General features: G+C 43.9%; 1 protein-coding gene across 3 annotated transcripts in view; it reads right to left on the minus strand.

Moving 5' to 3' along the window:
• Nucleotides 1-20,965, minus strand: part of RARS1 (arginyl-tRNA synthetase 1) — a 630,854-nt gene that overhangs the window by 145,757 nt on the left and 464,132 nt on the right. The window lies entirely within an intron of this gene.

Raw genomic sequence — 20,965 nt, forward strand, 5'->3', positions numbered from 1 at the left:
ATCTTAGGGTTTTGAAAGTCAAAATTACTATTAATTAATTCACATCAATGCACTGAAGATATACAATGCCAAGAAAATATAACTTTCAAAGAAAAGAACTTTCAGAGTGAGCTAATGAAACCAGCATCAACATGTTGCAAGCTGAACGAGCAGGTTCTGACATGCTCGGGTTTGATTCAATTGTTTTATCTTAGTTCTCGCCAGTTCACACTTTTTCATCTCAGTTCTTGTTAGCTCGTCATATTCAACCGTGTTTCCCAAAATTAGCATTATGGCTCAGCGGAAGTGTATTAATTCGCCTGACAGTTACTGTTACATTAGTGGTGAATATACAGTGTTGAAGCAACAGCTGAATATTACAATATTGTAAAAAAAAGTATACTTCGCTTATTTCGGACTAAAGCTTGGAGATCAAGATAAAGCTTGGGCGCCTCATAAAGTGTGCAAACGGTGTGTTGAGGACCTCCGAAATTGGTTCAAGTGTAAGGAAAAAGCTTTCAGTTATGGGATTCCTATGGTATGGCGAGAGCAAAAGATCCATAGTGACGATTGTTACTTTTGTTCATGCGATGTGAAAGGGTTTAATTCAAAATGGAAACATTCCATTTCATAGCCCAATATTCATTCAGAAATTCATCCCATCCCCCAAGGCACAGATATACCAGTACCCAAGGCCCCTGCTACCTTGGAAGAGATAACTAGCTCTGATGAAGGTGAAGTCATACCTGAACCAGATGATGAATCAAGTTCTGACTTTGAAGATGATACAAGACCAAATTTGTTTTCCCAGGAGGAGATGAATTATTTGGTAAGAGACTTGAATCTTCCCAAAGATGCGGCTGAGTTACTCGGATCAAGGCTCAAAAGCAAGACTTTATTGTTGCCAGGAGTGTCTTTTTCATGGTTCAGACATCGTGAAAATGAGTTCGTTCCTTACTTTGCCCAGGAAGATAAGTTGGTTTATTGCATCGATGTCAATGGTTTGATGGGTCAATTCAAAATCCAATATGATTCAGCGCAATGGCGTCTTTTTATAGATTCTTCAAAAAGAAGTCTCAAAGCAGTTTTACTCCACAACGGCTGTTTTTATGCTTCCATCCCTGTAAGTCATTCTGTAGACCTCAATGAAACCTATGAGAACTTGGAATTGGTTCTTCATAAACTTAAATATGAAGACCACGGTTGGCAAGTGTGCGGGGATTTGGAAGTCTTGTGCATGCTGCTCGGGCAACAAGCTGGGTATACCAAATACCCTTGTTTTTTGTGTTTATGGGACAGTCGAGACCGACAAAATCACTGGACCAAGAAGAATTGACAGCCGAGGGTGCTCACAGTTGGTGAAAAAAATGTCCTCCGAGAAACTTTGTTTCCTCCACATAAAGTTATTCTATTACCTCTCCACATAAAATTGGGATTGATGAAGCAATTCATAAAATTACTTCCAAAAGATGGAGAATGCTTCAAATACTTGGTCACCAAGTTTCCAGGCCTCTCGGAGCCAAAATTGAAGGAAGGTGTGTTCGTCGGACCAGACATTAGAATTCTTATAGCTGATCAAGAGTTTATCAATACCATGACACATCCTCAAAAAAAAGGGTGGTTTGTATTTAAAGAGGTCGTAGAGAAATTTTTAGGCAATAACAAAGACCCTGACTACAAAAAAATCGACGGACGAATGAATGTTGAAAGCATTTCAAGCTTTAGGTTGCCTGATGAGTTTGAAAGTGCATTTCCTCCATTCCCACCTTGACAACTTTCCTGAAAATTTGGAAGCTGCGAGTGAAGAGCAAGGTGAACGATTCCACCAGGACATTAAAGAGATGGAAAGAAGATACCAGGGAAGATGGAGCATTACAATGATGGCAGACTACTGTTGGAAGCTTCAGAGAGACATTCCAGATGCTCACAAGCGTAAATTGTACCAAGAGAAGCCTCACAGGGAAGAAAAATCGATTTTAGTGTGTGTTAGTGAGCACGTTGCAGTTAAAAATGATATGCATAAAACATTTGTAATAAAAAATTAATTTTATGAGTCCATTTTCATTTATTTTGAGGTATTGTCTTATTTAACATAGTTACTTAAATTGTCAGAAAAAATAATGTCCTATGACAAAACGGAGGTCATTTTCGGATTCAGCGCACTTAAAAACAAAGATTACATGGAATAACCAATACAGCTCTTGAAAAAATTTTTTTGCAGACCTGTGTTATATATAGCTTATCATTCCATGCAAGAGAAAAAGAAAAAGAAGCAAGGACCCGTTGAAGTGCTATCCAGCACGAAATGGCCGTTGCCCGTTTATTTTTCACATTCCTCCGTGCTATTGTTTTAATATATGTCCGAATAAAGTTGTGACCACCGTACCGGGGTAAGTGCGCTTCTTTTTCTCTTGCATGGAATGGATTGTTATGGATTTTTTTGAAGCAGCACCCCCAATGGTATTGGAGGGGATTTATATCCACTGCATCTAACACAGAAATATTATTGGGGTTGAAGACTGTAGGGTCAGGCATATAGCAGCAGTGCGGTGGGACTCTTTCTTTCTTGGCTGGACTTATATATAGCTTACCAAATAAACTTATGTACACTGATCCAATGGCTCTATTTGTATCTTCTCTCTCCCCCTCATCTCTCATATTCATCATGGATCAAGGCTAAAAAAAATACTGATGTAGTTTGCTCCTTCGTTTAAATATTCAGTGGCCAAATTTGAAGAAAAAATGTACACTTTAACAGAAAATAACATTTGGGCAGTGCAAACGTAGATTAGACAGTGTCTCATTCTGTTTGATACATTTCTAATCTAAGCTTACACCACGAAACATCAGTCAATCAAGTTATTCCAAAACGTGGCATAAATTCCGCGCTCATGATCGCTGTTATGGCCATGCCCTCCACCTACATGCCAACAGGACACGCTGCATGAGAATGCTGAAAAAGTGTCCAGAAACGATCCAAAACGCTAAATAAATGTCATACCAGAGTTCCGGAACATGTAGCTCAATAAATCAGCCCCAATGTGATTTACATTTTCTGGCTACCTACAGCCTTCACCAGAGTAAGCCCATCAGCTTACTGTGTACCATTATATAATAAACTCAATAAATTCAGTGTGTGGAAAGCTCCAATAGTTCCCCAGAAAATTAGGCACAATAAAAATCCTAGGCGGAAGAAAAAAATTTAGGGGTGACCACCTACATGCCATATACATGCAAAAAAAGGGTACTAAAAAGTGAAAAATAAGTCAGTCTTGTTATTTAACCATGTGTGCCATTTGAGGCCAATCACAAGGGGCATTTCTAAAGCCGAAATGTGTACAAAATCTTGTATTTTTAACCCATTAGTAATATTTCACATATTTATAGATCAGTCATGACTCACCAATTCTAGCAGTTTAACTCTTCATATGCTGCGATTAGTAATAGCAGTAAATTTTGAGTTTAACAGAGAAAGTGCTCCCTATTACATAGTTATTAAGGTTGAAGGAAAAATTTAAGTCCATCTAGTTCAGTCCATAGCCTAACCTAACATGCCCTAACTTGTTGATCCAGGCAAAAAAAAACCCAAGTAAGCTCCACATTGGGGAAAAAAAATTCCTTCCCGACGGCAATCAGACTAGTTCCCTGGATCAACGCCCTATCAAGGAATCTAATATATATAACCTGTAACATTATACTTTTCAAGAAAGACATCCAGTCCCCTCTTAAATTTAAGTAATGAATCACTCATTACAACATCATACGGCAGAGAGTTCCATAGTTTCACTGCTCTTACAGTAAAGAATCCGCGTCTGTTATTAGGCTTAAACCTTCTTTCCTCCAGACGTAGAGGATGCCCCCTTGTTCCTGTCTCAGGTCTATGATTAAAAAGATCATCAGAAAGGTATTTGTACTGTTCCCTCATATATTTATACCCTTAGCCTTCGTTTCTCCAAACTAAATAGCCCCAAGTGTAATAACCTGTCTTCGTATTGCAGACTGTTGTGAATTCTGCTTTTGGGCTCCCTCCGGTGGTTGTAGGTGGTAATGCAGTTGTCCCTGGGCTGCAGTCCTGGACAGGTGTATCTGCTGATTGCAATTCTGACTGGCGTACTTAGGTTGCAGGACTCATTAGTCCTTGCCAGTTGTCAATGTTTCTTGGAAGGTGTTGGACCTCAGTCTGGCTTCTCCTGCTTAGCTGTCAATTCAGCAAAGATAAGTGTCTGTTTCTTTTTCTATGGCACACTTGCTGTGTGCTTGTTTTTTGATTGTATTCCTGCTCTGAGTGTAGGATTCTCTGGAGTTGCAGATATACGTTCCACGTCTTTAGTTAGATGGAGGAATTTTTGTATAATCTGCTGTGGATATTTTTGGAAGGGTTTTAATACTGACCGCACAGTACTCTGTCCTATCCTTTTCTATTTTAGCTAGAGTTGCCTCTTTTGCTAAATCCTGTTTTCTGCCTGTGTGTGTCTTTCCTCTCCTACTCACAGCCAATATTTGTGGGGGGCTGCCTATCCTTTGGGGTTCTGCTCTGAGGCAAGGTAGAATTCCTATTTCCATCTTTAGGGGTATTTAGTCCTCCGGCTGTGACGAGGTGTCTAGGGTTTGTTAGGTACACCCCACAGCTACTTCTAGTTGCGGTGTTAAGATCAGGATTTGCAGTCAGTACAGTTACCACCTACTCCAGTGAAAGTTTTCATGCTGCTCCAAGGTCACCGGATCATAACAGTACAACTGGCCAACAATAAGTTAAATGCATCTCAGAAGAAGGGAAGAAAGGTGTTGAACCATTTTTTTTTCTTCAGTCTGCTTTGTCTTCTCTTCCCTCTTTATCTCTGGGTGGCTGAGGAGTCTTGTGCTAGCATACATGTTCAGGAATTAGCTTCTCAAGCAGACCAGCTTGCTGCTAGGGTACAGGGTATTTCTGATTATCTTGTTCAGACTCCTGTTTTAGAACCGAAGATTCCTACTCCTGATTTGTTTTTTGGTGACAGGTTCAAATTTTTGAGTTTTAAAAACAACTGTAAACTGTTTTTTGCTCTGAGACCTCGATCCTCCGGTGATTCCATTCAGCAGGTTAAAATCGTCATCTCCCTGCTGCGTGGCGATCTGCAGGATTGGGCGTTTTTCCTGGAATCTGGCTTTGCTTAATGTAGACTCCTTTTTTCAGGCTTTAGGATTATTATATGATGAACCTAATTCTGTGGATCAAGCTGAGAAGACCTTGTTGGCCCTGTCTCAGGGTCAAGAGGCGGCAGAATTGTATTGTCAGAAATTCAGAACATGGTCTGTGTTGACTAAATGGAATAATGATGCCTTGGCGGCAATTTTCAGAAAGGGTCTTTCTGAATCCGTTAAAGATGTTATGGTGGGGTTTCCCACGCCTTCCGGTCTGAGTGATTCTATGTCTCTGGCCATTCAGATCGACCGGCGCTTGCGGGAGCGCAGAACTGTGCGCGCTGTGGCGTTGTCCTCAGAGCAGATTCCTGAGCCAATGCAGTGTGAAAGGATTCTGTCTAGAACGGAACGACAAGGATTCAGACGTCAGAATAGGTTGTGTTACTATTGTGGCGATGCTTCTCATGTCATTTCAGTCTGCCCTAAGCGGACAAAGAGGATCGCTAGTTCATTTACCATCAGTACTGTACAACCTAAATTTCTGTTATCTGTGTCCTTGATCTGCTCATTGTCATCATTTTCTGTCATGGCGTTTGTGGATTCAGGCGCCGCCTTGAACTTAATGGACTTTGAGTTTGCAGGCGTTGTGGTTTTCCCTTGCAGCCTTTGCAGAACCCTATTCCTTTAAGGGGCATTGATGCTACACCCTTGGCTAAAAATAAGCCCCAGTTTTGGACACAGGTGACCATGCGCATGGCGCCAGCCCATCAGGAAGATTGTCGATTTCTGGTGTTGCATAATTTGCATGATGCTATCGTGCTGGGTTTTCCGTGGTTGCAGGTACATAATCCTGTGTTGGATTGGAAGTCCATGTCTGTGATTAGTTGGGGTTGTCAGGGGGTTCATAATGATGTTCCCTTGATGTCAATCTCCTCTTCTTCCTCTTCTGAAATTCCAGAGTTTTTGTCTGATTTTCAGGATGTATTCGATGAGCCCAAGTCCAGTTTCCTTCCACCGCACAGGGACTGCGATTGTGCTATTGACTTGATTCCAGGCTGTAAGTTTCCTAATGGTCGACTTTTCAACCTGTCTGTGCCTGAACATACCGCCAAGCGGAGCTATATTAAGGAGTCTTTGGAGAAAGGGCATATTCGGCCATCTTCCTCACCGTTGGGAGCGGGGTTCTTTTTTGTTGCTAAAAAAGATGGCTCCTTGAGACCCTGTATTGATTATCGCCTCTTGAATAAAGTCACGGTCAAGTTTCAATACCCGTTACCTTTGCTTACCGATTTGTTTGCTAGGATTAAGGGAGCTAGTTGGTTTACGAAGATTGACCTTCGGGGGGCATATAAACTTGTTCGTATTAAGCAGGGTGATGAATGGAAAACTGCGTTTAACACGCCCGAAGGCCATTTTGAATACCTTGTGATGCCATTCGGGCTCACTAATGCTCCATCTGTTTTTCAGTCCTTCATGCATGATATCTTCCGGACTTATATTGATAAGTTCTTGATTGTATATTTGGATGATATTTTGATTTTTTCCGATGATTGGGAGTCTCATGTGGAACAGGTCAGGATGGTATTTCAGATCCTTTGTGACAATGCCCTGTTTGTGAAAAGGTCTAAGTCTCTCTTTGGGGTGCAGAAGGTTTTTTTTTTGGGCTTCATTTTTTCTCCCTCGTCTATAGAGATGGATCCGGTTAAGGTTCAGGCCATTCATGATTGGATTCAGCCCACATCCGTGAAGAGCCTTCAGAAATTTTTGGGTTTTGCAAATTTTTATCGCCGTTTAATTGCTAATTGTTCCAGCGTGGTTAAACCCTTGACCGATTTGACGACGAAAGGCGCTGATGTGGCGAATTGGTCCTCTGCGGCTGTCTCTGCCTTTCAGGAGCTTAAACGTCGATTTACTTCTGCTCCGGTGTTGCGCAAACCGGATGTTTCTCTTCCGTTTCAGGTTGAGGTTGACGCTTTTGAGATTGGGGCAAGGGCAGTATTGTCTCAGAGGGATCCTGTTGGTTCCTTAATGAAACCGTGTGCCTTCTTTTCCCGTAAGTTTTCGCCTGCTGAACGCAATTATGATGTCGGCAATCGGGAGTTGTTGGCTATGAAGTGGGCGTTTGAGGAGTGGCGACATTGGCTTGAGGGAGCTAAGCACCGTATTGTGGTCTTGACCGATCATAAGAATTTGATTTACCTCGAGTCTGCCAAACGGCTGAATCCTAGACAGGCTCGATGGTCCTTGTTTTTTTCCCGTTTTGATTTCGTCGTCTCGTACCTTCCGGGTTCTAAGAACATTAAGGCTGATGCCCTCTCTAGGAGTTTTTTGCCTGATTCTCCAGAGGTCTTAGAACCGGTCGGTATTCTGAAAGAAGGGGTGGTCCTTTCTGCCATTTCCCCTGATTTACGACAGGTTCTTCAGGAATTTCAGGCTGACAAACCTGACCGCTGTCCTGTGGGGAAACTGTTCCTGACAGATGGACTAGCAGAGTGATTTCTGAGGTTCACTGTTCCGTGTTGGCTGGTCATCCTGGCATTTTTGGTACCAGAGACTTGGTTGGTAGGTCCTTTTGGTGGCCTTCTTTGTCGCGTGATGTGCGTTCTTTTGTGCAGTCCTGTGGGACTTGTGCGCGGGCCAAGCCTTGTTGTTCCCGTGCTAGTGGGTTGCTTATGCCATTGCCGGTCCCTGAGAGGCCCTGGACGCATATTTCTTTGGATTTTATTTCTGATCTTCCGGTTTCCCAGAGGATGTCTGTTATCTGGGTTGTTTGTGACCGGTTCTCTAAGATGGTTCATTTGGTGCCTTTGCCTAAATTGCCTTCCTCTTCGGATTTGGTTCCGTTGTTCTTCAGCATGTGGTCCGTTTGCATGGTATTCCGGAGAATATTGTGTCTGACAGAGGTTCCCAGTTTGTTTCTAGGTTTTGGCGGGCCTTTTGTGCTAGGCTGGGCATTGATTTGTCTTTTTCTTCTGCGTTTCATCCTCAGACAAATGGTCAGACCGAGCGAACTAATCAGACTTTGGAGACTTATTTGAGATGCTTTGTGTCTGCTGATCAGGATGATTGGGTGGCTTTCTTGCCATTGGCCGAGTTTCCCCTTAATAATCGGGCTAGTTCGGCTACTTTGGTTTCGCCTTTCTTTTGTAATTTTGGTTTTCATCCTCGTTTTTCTTCTGGGCAGGTTGAGCCTTCTGACTGTCCTGGTGTGGATTCTGTGGTTGACAGGTTGCAGCAGATTTGGGCTCATGTGGTGGACAATTTGGTGTTGTCTCAGGAGGAGGCTCAACGTTTTGCTAACCGTCGTCGGTGTGTTGGTTCCCGGCTTCGGGTTGGGGATCTGGTCTGGTTGTCTTCCCGTCATGTTCCTATGAAGGTTTCTTCTCCTAAGTTTAAGCCTCGGTTTATTGGTCCTTATAGAATTTCTGAGATTATTAATCCGGTGTCTTTTCGACTGGCGCTTCCGGCCTCTTTTGCGATCCATATTGTCTTCCATAGATCTTTATTGCGGAAATATGTGGAGCCTGTTGTTCCCTCTGTTGATCCTCCGGCCCCTGTGTTGGTTGATGGGGAGTTGGAATATGTTGTTGAGAAGATTTTGGATTCCCGTTTTCCGAGGTGGAAGCTTCAGTACCATGTCAAATGGAAGGGTTATGTCCAGGAGGATAATTCTTGGGTTTTTGCCTCTGATGTCCATGCCGCTGATTTGGTTCGTGTCTTTCATTTGGCTCATCCTGATCGGCCTGGGGGCTCTGGTGAGGGTTCGGTGACCCCTCCTCAAGGGGGGGGGGGGGGGTACTGTTGTGAATTCTGCTTTTGGGCTCCCTCCGGTGGTTGTAGGTGGTAATGCAGTTGTCCCTGGGCTGCAGTCCTGGACAGGTGTATCTGCTGATTGTTTCTTGGAAGGTGTTGGACCTCTGTCTGGCTTCTCCTGCTTAGCTGTCAATTCAGCAAAGATAAGTGTCTGTTTCTTTTTCTATGGCACACTTGCTGTGTGCTTGTTTTTTGATTGTATTCCTGCTCTGAGTGTAGGATTCTCTGGAGTTGCAGATATATGTTCCACGTCTTTAGTTAGATGGAGGAATTTTTGTATAATCTGCTGTGGATATTTTTGGAAGGGTTTTAATACTGAACGCACAGTACTCTGTCCTATCCTATCCTATTTTAGCTAGAGTGGCCTCTTGTGCTAAATCCTGTTTTCTGCCTGTGTGTCTTTTCATCTCCTACTCACAGCCAATATTTGTGGGGGGCTGCCTATCCTTTGGGGTTCTGCTCTGAGGCAAGGTAGTATTCCTATTTCCATCTATAGGGGTATTTAGTCCTCTGGCTGTGACGAGGTGTCTAGGGTTTGTTAGGTACACCCCACGGCTACTTCTAGTTGCGGTGTTAAAGGGAACCTGTCACGCCGTTTTTTCAGATTGAGATAAAAATACTGTTAAATAAGGCCTGCGCTGTGCGTTACAATAGTGTATGTAGTGTACCCTGATTCCCCACCTATGCTGCGAAATACATTTCCAAAGTCGCCGTTTTCGCCTGTCAATCAGGCTGGTCAGGTCAGGTGGGCGTGGTGACATCGCTGTTTCTTCCCCAGCTTTCCGTTGTTGGCGTAGTGGTGTGCGCATATCTAAGTGCCGAATCCACTGCGCAGGTGAAGAAAAAGCGTGCGATCTGCGCTATTACCCTTGTCATCGGTGGGGGCGGCCATCTTCCTGAGGCCGCGCGTGCGCAGATGGAGTGCTCTGACCTGACCAGCCTGATTGACAGGCGAAAACGGCGACTTTGGTAATGTATTTCGCGGCATAGGTGGGAAATCAGGGTACACTACATACACTATTGTAACGCACAGCGCAGGCCCTATTTAACAGTATTTTTTATGTCAATCTGAAAAAACGGGGTGACAGGTTCCCTTTAAGATCAGGATTTGCGGTCAGTACAGTTACCACCTACTCCAGTGAAAGTTTTCATGCTGCTCCAAGGTCACCGGATCATAACAGCAAACCCCCAGTCCTCTAATAACCTTGGTCGCTCTTCTCTGCATCCGCTCTAGTTCAGCTATTTCTCTCTTATACGGAGAATAGGACTGTACACAGTATTCGAAGTAAGGTCGAACTAGTGACTTGTACAGAGGTAAACGTATGTTCTCCTCATGAGCATCTATACCTCTTTTAATGCATCCCATTATTTTATTTGCCTTTGTAGCAGCTGCCAGACACTGGCCACTAAATGTGAGTTTGTAATCCACTCATACACCCAGGTCTTTTTCATTGACGGTTTTGCCCAGAGTTATAGAATTAAGCACAGTTATACATCTTATTACTAATACCCAAGTGCATGACCTTGCATTTATCCCCATTAAAGCTCATTTGCCATTTGTCAGCCCAAGCTTCTAGTTTACATAAATCATCCTGTAATATAAAATTGTCCTCCTCTGTATAGAAAACCCTGCAGAGTTTAGTGTCATCTGCAAATATTGAAATTCTGCTCTGTGTGCCCCCTACAAGGTCATTAATAAATATGTTAAAAAAAGAGGGCCCAACACTGACCCCTGTGGCACCCCACTGCTAACCACGACCCAGCCCGAGTGTGCTCCATTAATAACCACCCTTTGTTTCCTAATCCCGGAGCCAGCTCTTAACCCACTTACACATACAGTGGGGCAAAAAAGTATTTAGTCAGTCAGCAATAGTGCAAGTTCCACCACTTAAAAAGATGAGAGGCGTCTGTAATTTACATCATAGGTAGACCTCAACTATGGGAGACAAACTGAGAAAAAAAAAATCCAGAAAATCACATTGGTTTTTTTTTTAACATTTTATTTGCATATTATGGTGGAAAATAAGTATTTGGTCAGAAACAAACAATCAAGATTTCTGGCTCTCACAGACCTGTAACTTCTTCTTTAAGAGTCTCCTCTTTCCTCCACTCATTACCTGTAGTAATGGCACCTGTTTAAACATGTTATCAGTATAAAAAGACACCTGTGCACACCCTCAAACAGTCTGACTCCAAACTCCACTATGGTGAAGACCAAAGAGCTGTCAAAGGACACCAGAAATAAAATTGTAGCCCTGCACCAGGCTGGGAAGACTGAATCTGCAATAGCCAACCAGCTTGGAGTGAAGAAATCAACAGTGGGAGCAATAATTAGAAAATGGAAGACATACAAGACCACTGATAATCTCCCTCGATCTGGGGCTCCACGCAAAATCCCACCCCGTGGGGTCAGAATGATCACAAGAACGGTGAGCAAAAATCCCAGAATCACGCGGGGGGACCTAGTGAATGAACTGCAGAGAGCTGGGACCAATGTAACAAGGCCTACCATAAGTAACACACTACGCCACCATGGACTCAGATCCTTCAGTGCCAGACGTGTCCTACTGCTTAAGCCAGTACATGTCCGGGCCCATCTGAAGTTTGCTAGAGAGCATTTGGATGATCCAGAGGAGTTTTTGGAGAATGTCCTATGGTCTGATGAAACCAAACTGGAACTGTTTGGTAGAAACACAACTTGTCGTGTTTGGAGGAAAAAGAATACTGAGTTGCATCCATCAAACACCATACCTACTGTAAAGCATGGTGGTGGAAACATCATGCTTTGGGGTTGTTTCTCTGCAAAGGGGCCAGGACAACTGATCCGGGTACATGAAAGAATGAATGGGGCCATGTATCGTGAGATTTTGAGTGCAAACCTCCTTCCATCAGGAAGGGCATTGAAGATGAAACGTGGCTGGGTCTTTCAACATGACAATGATCCAAAGCACACCGCCAGGGCAACGAAGGAGTGGCTTCGTAAGAAGCATTTCAAGGTCCTGGAGTGGCCTAGCCAGTCTCCAGATCTCAACCCTATAGAAAACCTTTGGAGGGAGTTGAAAGTCCGTGTTGCCAAGTGAAAAGCCAAAAACATCACTGCTCTAGAGGAGATCTGCATGGAGGAATGGGCCAACATACCAACAACAGTGTGTGGCAACCTTGTGAAGACTTACAGAAAACGTTTGACCTCTGTCATTGCCAACAAAGGATATATTACAAAGTATTGAGATGAAATTTTGTTTCTGACCAAATACTTATTTTCCACCATAATATGCAAATAAAATGTTAAAAAAACAGACAATGTGATTTTCTGGAATTTTTTTTCTCAGTTTGTCTCCCATAGTTGAGGTCTACCTATGATGTAAATTACAGACGCCTCTCATCTTTTTAAGTGGTGGAACTTGCACTATTGCTGACTGACTAAATACTTTTTTGCCCCACTGTATTTTCCCCTATCCCCATTATTTTCATTATATGTATCAACCTTTTGTGTGGCACCGTATTAAAAGCTTTTGAAAAGTCCATATACAACACATCCACTGTGTTCCCTTGGTCCAGTCCGAAACTTACCTCTTCATAGAAATTGATCAGATTTGTCTGACAGGAACGATCTCTAGTAAACCCATGTTGATATTGAGTCATGAGGTTATTCCTCTTCAGATACTCCAGTATAGCATCCCTTAAGGTACCGTCACACTCAGCAACTTTGCAACGAGAACGACAACAATCTGATGTTGCAGCGTCCTGGACAGCGATCTCGTTGTGTTTGACACGCAGCAGCGATCTGGATCCCGCTGTTATATCGCTGGTCGGAGCTAGAAGTCCAGAACTTTATTTGGTCGCTAGATCGGCGTGTATCGTCATGTTTGACATCAAAAAGCAACGACGCCAGCAATGTTTTTACATGGAGCGAGAACGATAAGTCACTGGATCGCTCCTGCATCGTTCTGGAGTTGCTGTGTATGACGTCTCTACAGCGACCTAAACAGCGACGCTCCAGCGATCTAGTTTAGGTCGGATTGTTGTCTATATCGCTGCAGCGTCGCTGAGTGTGACGGTACCTTTAGAATGGCCTCCAAGATTTTACCCACAGTAGGGGTTAAGCTTACTGGCCTATAATTTCCGAGTTCAGTTTTTGTCCACTTTTTGAATATTGGCACCACATTTGCTATACGCCAGTCCTGTGGTACAGACAATGTTATTAAGGAGTCTTTAAAGATTAAAAATAATGGTCTATCAATGACTGTACTTAGTTCCTGCAGTACACCGGGGAGTACCCGGAGATTTGTCAACTTTAGTGATTTTTAGACGCCGCCGTTCTTCCTGCTGGATTAAGCAGGTGACATTTAATAGGGGAATTTTTGTTATCACTGCTCATATTGCCTGCCATGGAAATTTCTAGAGTAAGGCTAGTTTCAGATTTGCGTTTAAAACCGCAGCGTTTAATCTGCATCCGCAAGTGGTGGAAAAAACGCATATAAACGCGTACAAACGCAGCATTTTTTAGACGCATGTGATAACGCATGCGGTTTAACCCCTTCATGACCCAGCCTATTTTGACCTTAAAGACCTTGCCGTTTTTTGCAATTCTGACCAGTGTCCCTTTATGAGGTAATAACTCAGGAACGCTTAAACGGATCCTGGCGGTTCTGAGACTGTTTTTTCGTGACATATTGGGCTTCATGTTAGTGGTAAATTTAGGTCAATAAATTCTGCGTTTATTTGTGATAAAAACGGAAATTTGGCGAAAAGTTTGAAAATTTCGCAATTTTCACATTTTGAATTTTTATTCTGTTAAACCAGAGAGATATGTGACACAAAATAGTTAATAAATAACATTTCCCACATGTTTACTTTACATCAGCACAATTTTGGAAACAAAATTTTTTTTTGTTAGGAAGTTATAAGGGTTAAAATTTGACCAGCGATTTGTCATTTTTACAACGACATTTACAAAACCATTTTTTTTAGGGACCACCTCACATTTGAAGTCAGTTTGAGGGGTCTATATGGCTGAAAATACCCAAAAGTGACACCATTCTAAAAACTGCACCCTTCAAGGTACTCAAAACCACATTCAAGAAGTTTATTAACCCTTCAGGTGCTTCACAGCAGCAGAAGCAACATGGAAGGAAAAAATGAACATTTAACTTTTTAGTAACAAAAATTATATTTTAGCAACAATTTTTTTATTTTCCCAATGGTAAAAGGAGAAACTGAACCACAAAAGTTGTTGTCCAATTTGTCCTGAGTACGCTGATACCTCATATGTGGGGGTAAACCACTGTTTGGGCGCACGGCAGGGCTTGGAAGGGAAGGAGCGCCATTTGACTTTTTGAATCAAAAATTGGCTCCACTCTTTAGCGGACACCATGTCACGTTTGGAGAGCCCCCGTGTGCCTAAAAATTGGAGCTCCCCCACAAGTGACCCCATTTTGGAAACAAGACGCCCCAAGGAACTTATCTAGATGCATAGTGAGCACTTTGAACCCCCAGGTGCTTCACAAATTGATCCGTAAAAATGAAAAAGTACTTTTTTTTCACAAAAAAATTCTTTTAGCCTCAATTTTTTCATTTTCACATGGGCAACAGGATAAAATGGATCCTAAAATGTGTTGGGCAATTTCTCCTGAGTACACCAATACCTCACATGTGGGGGTAAACCACTGTTTGGGCACATGGTAAGGCTCGGAAGGGAAGGAGCGCCATTTGACTTTTTGAATGAAAAATTATTTCCATCGTTAGCGGACACCATGTCGTGTTTGGATAGCTCCTGTGTGCCTAAACATTGGCGCTCCCCCACAAGTGACCCCATTTTGGAAACTAGACCCCCCAAGGAACTTATTTAGATGCCTAGTGAGCACTTTAAACCTTCAGGTGCTTCACAAATTGATCTGTAAAAATGAAAAAGTACTTTTTTTTCACAAAAAAATTCTTTTTGCCTCAATTTTTTCATTTTCACATGGGCAGTAGGATAAAATGGATCATAAAATTTGTTGGGCAATTTCTCCCGAGTACGCCGATACCTCATATGTGGGGGTAAACCACTGTTTGGGCACTCGGCAGGGCTCGGAAGGGAAGGCGCGCCATTTGACTTTTTGAATGGAAAATTAGCTCCAATTGTTAGCGGACACCATGTCGCGTTTGGAGAGCCCCTGTGTGCCTAAACATTGGAGCTTCCACACAAGTGACCCCATTTTGGAAACTAGACCCCCCAAGGAACTTATCTAGATGCATATTGAGCACTTTAAACCCCCAGGTGCTTCACAGAAGTTTATAACGCAGAGCCATGAAAATAAAAAATAATTTTTCTTTCCTCAAAAATGATTTTTTAGCCCAGAATTTATTATTTTCCCAAGGGTTACAGGAGAAATTGGACCCCAAAAGTTGTTGTCCAGTTTCTCCTGAGTACGCTGATACCCCATGTGTGGGGGTAAACCACTGTTTGGGCACACGTCGGGGCTCAGAAGGGAAGTAGTGACTTTTGAAATGCAGACTTTGATGGAATGGTCTGCGGGCGTCACATTGCGTTTGCAGAGCCCCTGGTGTGCCTAAACAGTAGAAACCCCCCACAAGTGACCCCATTTTAGAAACTAGACCCCCCAAGGAACTTATCTAGATATGTGGTGAGCACTTTGAACCCCCAAGTGCTTCACAGACGTTTACAACGCAGAGCCGTGAAAATAAAAAATCATTTTTCTTTCCTCAAAAATTATGTTTTAGCAAGCATTTTTTTAGATTCACAAGGGTAACAGGAGAAATTGGACCCCAGTAATTGTTGCGCAGTTTATTCTGAGTATGCTGGTACCCCATATGTGGGGGTAAACCACTGTTTGGGCACACGTCGGGGCTCGGAAGTGAGGGAGCACCATTTGACTTTTTGAATACGAGATTGGCTGGAATCAATGGTGGCGCCATGTTGCGTTTGGAGACCCCCTGATGTGCCTAAACAGTGGTAACCCCTCAATTCTAACTCCAACGCTAACCCCCCCACACCCGTGACCCTAATCCCAACTGTAGCCATAACCCTAATCACAACCCTAACCCCGACACACCCCTAATCACAACCCTAACCACAACCCTAATTCCAACCCTAACCCTAAGGCTATGTGCCCACGTTGCGGATTCGTGTGAGATATTTCCGCACCATTTTTGAAAAATCCGCGGGTAAAAGGCACTGTGTTTTACCTGCGGATTTTCCGCGGATTTCCAGTGTTTTATTGTGCGGATTTCACCTGCGGATTCCTATTGAGGAACAGGTGTAAAACGCTGCGGAATCCGCACAAAGAATTGACATGCTGCAGAAAATACAACGCAGCGTTTCCGCGCGGTATTTTCCGCACCATGGGCACAGCGGATTTGGTTTTTCATATGTTTACATGGTACTGTAAACCTGATGGAACACTGCTGCGAATCCGCAGCGGCCAATCCACAGCCAAATCCGCACCGTGTGCACATAGCCTAATTCTAAAGGTATGTGCACACGCTGCAGAAAACGCTGCGGATCCGCAGCAGTTTCCCATGAGCTTACAGTTCAATGTAAACCTACGGGAAACAAAAATCGCTGTACACATGCTGCAGAAAAACTGCACGGAAACGCAGCGGTTTACATTCCGCAGCATGTCACTTCTTTGTGCGGATTCCGCAGCGGTTTTACAACTGCTCCAATAGAAAATCGCAATTGTAAAACCGCAGTGAAATGCGCAGAAAAAAACGCGGTAAATCCGCCATAAATCCGCAGCGGTTTAGCACTGTGGATTTATCAAATCCGCAGCGGAAAAATCCGCAGAGGACCAGAATACGTGTGCACATACCGAAACCCTAACCCTAACCCTACCCCTAACCCTATTCTAACATTAGTGGAAAAAAAAAAATTTCTTTATTTTTTTATTGTCCCTACCTATGGGGGTGACAAAGGGGGGGGGGGTCATTTATTATTTTTTTTATTTTGATCACTGAGATATAATCTATCTCAGTGATCAAAATGCACTTTGGAACGAATCTGCCGGCCGGCAGATTCGGCGGGCGCACTGCGCATGCGCCCGCCATTTTGGAAGATGGCGGCGCCCAGGGAGAAGACGGACGGGACCCCGGTAGGATCGGTAAGTATGATGGGTTGGGGAGGGACCACGGGAGGGGGGGGGGATCGGAGCACGGGGGGGGGGGGGGGGATCGGAGCGCGGCAGGCGTGGAACGGAGCACGGGGGGCGTGGAACGGAGCACGGGGGGGCTGGAACGGAGCACGGGGGGGTGTAACGGAGCATGGGGGGGTGGATCGGAGTGCAGGGGGGGTGATTGGAGCACGGGGGGGTGATTGGAGCACGGGGGGAGCGGACACTAGCACGGGGGGGGAGCGGAGCACAGGGCCGGAGCAGTGTACCGGCCAGATCGGGGGGCTGGGGGGGCGATCGGTGGGGTGGGGTGGGGGCACATTAGTATTTCCAGCCATGGCCGATGATATTGCAGCATCGGCCATGGCTGGATTGTAATATTTCACCAGTTATAATAGGTGAAATATTACAAATCGCTCTGATTGGCAGTTTCACTTTTAACAGCCAATCAGAGCGATCGTAGCCACGAGGGGGTGAAGCCACCCCCCCTGGGCTAAACTACCACTCCCCCTGTCCCTGCAGATCGGGTGAAATGGGAGTTAACCCTTTCACCCGGCCTGCAGGGACGCGATGTTTCCATGACGCCACATAGGCGTCATGGGTCGCATTGGCACCGACTTTCATGACGCCTACGTGGCGTCATGGGTCGGGAAGGGGTTAAAAAATGCCACATTTGTGCGCGTTTATATGCGTTTTTCCTGCATTTGTGTTTTTGGTGCTCATGATGAAAAATTTCACAAGAGAAAAATCAAGATAACCAGACACCGCCAATGGGACTACAGAGGGCGTATATTATGGTATTTCTTTATAGACCCCTAAACAGCTGTAAAATTTAGATTTTGCTCCTGTATCCTGTGTCATGATGGATCTTCGCATGGAGAGCTTTTATTTCAACCTGGATTTAAGCATCAAGTTGTTTCTTGCCTGTGCTTTTGCTTGGGAGCAAGACAGAAATCGCGAAAGATGGAGAAGGAGACGTGTCCAAGGAGCCATACGGAGACAGGACACCCAGCTCCGTAGAGCGATTCCACCAGAGGAACGTCTGCTGGTTACATTAAGATACGTTCCAAATCGAAACCAATGACAGTCCAAATTTTCTGTTTTCAGACATGTTTGTTTGGGGTATTTTCCTTTCTTTCTTTAGCTAGCGTAACCACACCATAAATAGAATAGTTTATAATTTTTTGTGTGTTTCTTTGCCTTACAGATTTCTGGCAACCGGAGAGAGTTTATCATCCCTCCACTTCCAATACCGGCTTGGAATATCCACCCTGTCCGGAATAGTTGCGGACAACTGTCGGACTTTGTGGAATATACTCCGGGATGAGTTTATACCCCTACCCACCGTGGACATGTGGCTTGAAGTTGCGGAAAAGTTCCGGAGTGTGTGTGATTTCCCCAACTTTTTAGGAGCGGTGGATGGAAAGCACATCCGCATTATGAAACCTGCCAGAACAGGATCAGAGTATTTCAACTATAAAAAATATTTTTCTGTTGTGCTCATGGCAATAGCTGATGCGAACTGTCGCTTCATCGCCGTGGACATTGGAGCTTTTGGCCGTGGCAACGATTCCCAGACTTTCAAGAACTCGGATATGGGCCGCCTTTTGTATGGCCAAAATTTCAATTTTCCTCCGCCACAGCCTCTCCCCAACACTCAAGGTCCACCAATGCCATTTGTTATGGTTGGGGATGAGGCCTTTCAGATGTGTGAAAACCTACTGAAGCCCTATTCCAGTCGGGACTTGAACCACACTAAAAGGATCTTTAACCCCTTTCTGCCATTAGACGTACTATTCCGTCCATGTGGGGTGGGCTTTACTTCCCAAGGACGGAATAGTACGTCATAGGCGATCGGCCGCGCTCACGGGGGGAGCGCGGCTGATCGCGGCCGGGTGTCAGCTGCTTATCGCAGCTGACATCCGGCACTATGTGCCAGGAGCGGTCACGGACCGCCCCCGGCACATTAACCCACGGCACACCGCGATCAAACATGATCGAGTTGTGCCGGCGGTGCAGGGAAGCATCGCGCAGGGAGGGGACTCCCTGCGTGCTTCCCTGAGACCCCCGCAGCAACGCGATGTGATCGCGTTGCTCCGGGGGTCTCCTACCTTCCTCCCTGCAGAAAGTCCCGGATCCAAGATGGCCGCGGATCCGGGTCCTGCAGGGAGGGAGGTGGCTTACCAAGTGCCTGCTCAGAGCAGGCACTTGGTAACGCTGCAGCGCTCTGAGACAGATAGGTGATCTGTCAGAGTGCTGTGCAAACTGGCATATCACCGATCTGTATTGTCCCCCCCTGGGACAAAGTAAACAAAATTTTTTACGAGTGTGTAAAAAAAAAAAAAAAAAATCCTAAATAATGAAAAAAAAAAAAAATATTATTCCCATAAATACATTTCTTTATCTAAATAAAAAAAAAAAAACTTGGGGATCCTAGTTAATGATAAACTTACCTGGAGCAGCCAGTGCCAGGCAGCAGCTGCCAAGGCAAACAGGATCATGGGGTGCATTAAAAGAGGTCTGGATACACATGATGAGAGCATTATACTGCCTCTGTACAAATCCCTAGTTAGACCGCACATGGAGTACTGTGTCCAGTTTTGGGCACCGGTGCTCAGGAAGGATATAATGGAACTAGAGAGAGTACAAAGGAGGGCAACAAAATTAATAAAGGGGATGGGAGAACTACAATACCTAGATAGATTAGCGAAATTAGGATTATTTAGTCTAGAAAAAAGACGACTGAGGGGCGATCTAATAACCATGTATAAGTATATAAGGGGACAATACAAATATCTCGCTGAGGATTTGTTTATACCAAGGAAGGTAACGGGCACAAGGGGGCATTCTTTGCGTCTGGAGGAGAGAAGGTTTTTCCACCAACATAGAAGAGGATTCTTTACTGTTAGGGCAGTGAGAATCTGGAATTGCTTGCCTGAGGAGGTGGTGATGGCGAACTCAGTCGAGGGGTTCAAGAGAGGCCTGGATGTCTTCCTGGAGCAGAACAATATTGTATCATACAATTATTAGGTTCTGTAGAAGGACGTAAATCTGGGGATTTATTATGATGGAATATAGGCTGAACTGGATGGACAAATGTCTTTTTTCGGCCTTACTAACTATGTTACTATGTTACAAACAATAAAAGTACACATATTTAGTATCGCCGCGTCCGTAACGACCCAACCTATAAAACTGTCCCACTAGTTAACCCCTTCAGTAAACACCGTAAGAAATAAAAAAAAAAAAAACGAGACAAAAAACAATGCTTTATTATCATACCGCCGAACAAAAAGTGGAATAACACGCGATCAAAAAGACAGATATAAATAACCATGGTACCGCTGAAAGCGTCATCTTGTCCCACAAAAAACGAGCCGCCATACAGCAACATCAGCAAAAAAATAAAAAAGTTATAGTCCTCAGAATAAAGCGATGCAAAAATAATTATTTTTTCTATAAAATAGTTTTTATCGTATAAAAGCGCCAAAACATAAAAAAAATGATATAAATGAGGTATCTCTGTAATCGTACTGACCCGAAGAATAAAACTGCTTTATCAATTTTACCAAACGCGGAACGGTATAAACGCCTCCCCCAAAAGAAATTCATGAATAGGTGTTTTTTGATAATTCTGCCTCACAAAAATCGGAATAAAAAGCGATCAAAAAATGTCACGTGCCCGAAAATGTTACCAATAAAAACGTCAACTCGTCCCGCAAAAAACAAGACCTCACATGATTCTGTGGACTCAAATATGGAAAAATTATAGCTCTCAAAATGTGGTAATGCAAAAAATATTTTTTGCAATAAAAAGCGTCTTTCAGTGTGTGACGGCTGCCAATCATAAAAATCCGCTAAAAAACCCGCTATAAAAGTAAATCAAACCCCCCTTCATCACCCCCTTAGTTAGGGAAAAATAAAAAAAATTAAAAAAAGTA

Source organism: Ranitomeya imitator, chromosome 4 (genome assembly GCF_032444005.1).
Source record: "Ranitomeya imitator isolate aRanImi1 chromosome 4, aRanImi1.pri, whole genome shotgun sequence".
NCBI classification, from domain to species: domain Eukaryota; kingdom Metazoa; phylum Chordata; class Amphibia; order Anura; family Dendrobatidae; genus Ranitomeya; species Ranitomeya imitator.